Source organism: Triticum aestivum, unplaced genomic scaffold, assembly GCF_018294505.1.
Source record: "Triticum aestivum cultivar Chinese Spring unplaced genomic scaffold, IWGSC CS RefSeq v2.1 scaffold67151, whole genome shotgun sequence".
In the NCBI taxonomy this organism is placed as follows: domain Eukaryota; kingdom Viridiplantae; phylum Streptophyta; class Magnoliopsida; order Poales; family Poaceae; genus Triticum; species Triticum aestivum.
In genome coordinates, this window is record NW_025290288.1 from 1 (window position 1) to 1071 (window position 1071).

Below are 1071 nucleotides of genomic sequence, written 5' to 3' on the forward strand. Positions count from 1 at the left end.
CCATCCTAGTACTACTCTCGCCCAAGCACGCTTAACTTCGGAGTTCTAATGGGATCCGGTGCTTTAGTGCTGGTATGATCGCATCCGACATGTTTCCCCGTCTTCGTCCCTTATGCTTGCCACTCCCAGGTCCGCTCCAAAGACGATTCTACATTCTCACTACCATTACAACCGTTCCCTAACAATGGATAATGTCCTATACTACTTACTCTCCCGCTCAATCACGGAGACGAGTTTTCCACGGTTTCCACCCCTCCCTCCATACCGCAGCAACACGAGTTTTTTCCACCCCTTTCAGAACGCGCTCTTCGCGCCACAAAGCCGCCCCAAGACGCGCGAGCAATGAGCATCGAGCTTAAACATATCGCAAACGTCAAACATAATATAACGGGATTAATATATATCGCGCACGTGCGACATGTTTGTCACAAGGCGTAAAAAATAATTATAAAAGGAATGCAACACGAGGACTTCCCAGGAGGTCACCCATCCTAGTACTACTCTCGCCCAAGCACGCTTAACTTCAGAGTTCTGATGGGATCCGGTGCTTTAGTGCTGGTATGATCGCATCCGACATGATTCCCCGTCTTCGTCCCTTATGCTTGCCACTCCCAGGTCCGCTCCAAAGACGATTCTACATTCTCACTACCATTACAACCGTTCCCTAACAATGGATAATGTCCTATACTACTTACTCTCCCGCTCAATCACGGAGACGAGTTTTCCACGGTTTCCACCCCTCCCTTCATACCGCAGCAACACGAGTTTTTTCCACCCCTTTCAGAACGCGCTCTTCGCGCCACAAAGCCGCCCCAAGACGCGCGAGCAATGAGCATCGAGCTTAAACATATCGCAAACGTCAAACATAATATAACGGGATTAATATATATCGCGCACGTGCGACATGTTTGTCACAAGGCGCAAAAAATAATTATAAAAGGAATGCAACACGAGGACTTCCCAGGAGGTCACCCATCCTAGTACTACTCTCGCCCAAGCACGCTTAACTTCGGAGTTCTTATGGGATCCGGTGCTTTAGTGCTGGTATGATCGCATCCGACATGTTTCCCC

The 1071-nt window shown here is 49.0% G+C and overlaps 2 non-coding genes and 1 pseudogene across 2 annotated transcripts; all 3 read right to left on the minus strand.

The window, feature by feature from the left end:
* LOC123178839 (uncharacterized) lies at positions 1–86 on the minus strand (annotated as a pseudogene).
* Positions 87–453: 367 nt separating this feature from the next.
* On the minus strand, positions 454–572 carry LOC123178838 (5S ribosomal RNA). Its single transcript, XR_006489895.1, has one exon. It is a non-coding gene; the product is annotated as a 5S ribosomal RNA (ribosomal RNA).
* A 367-nt stretch (positions 573–939) lies between these two features.
* LOC123178837 (5S ribosomal RNA) lies at positions 940–1058 on the minus strand. The gene has a single exon (XR_006489894.1). It is a non-coding gene; the product is annotated as a 5S ribosomal RNA (ribosomal RNA).
* Positions 1059–1071: the final 13 nt, after the last annotated feature.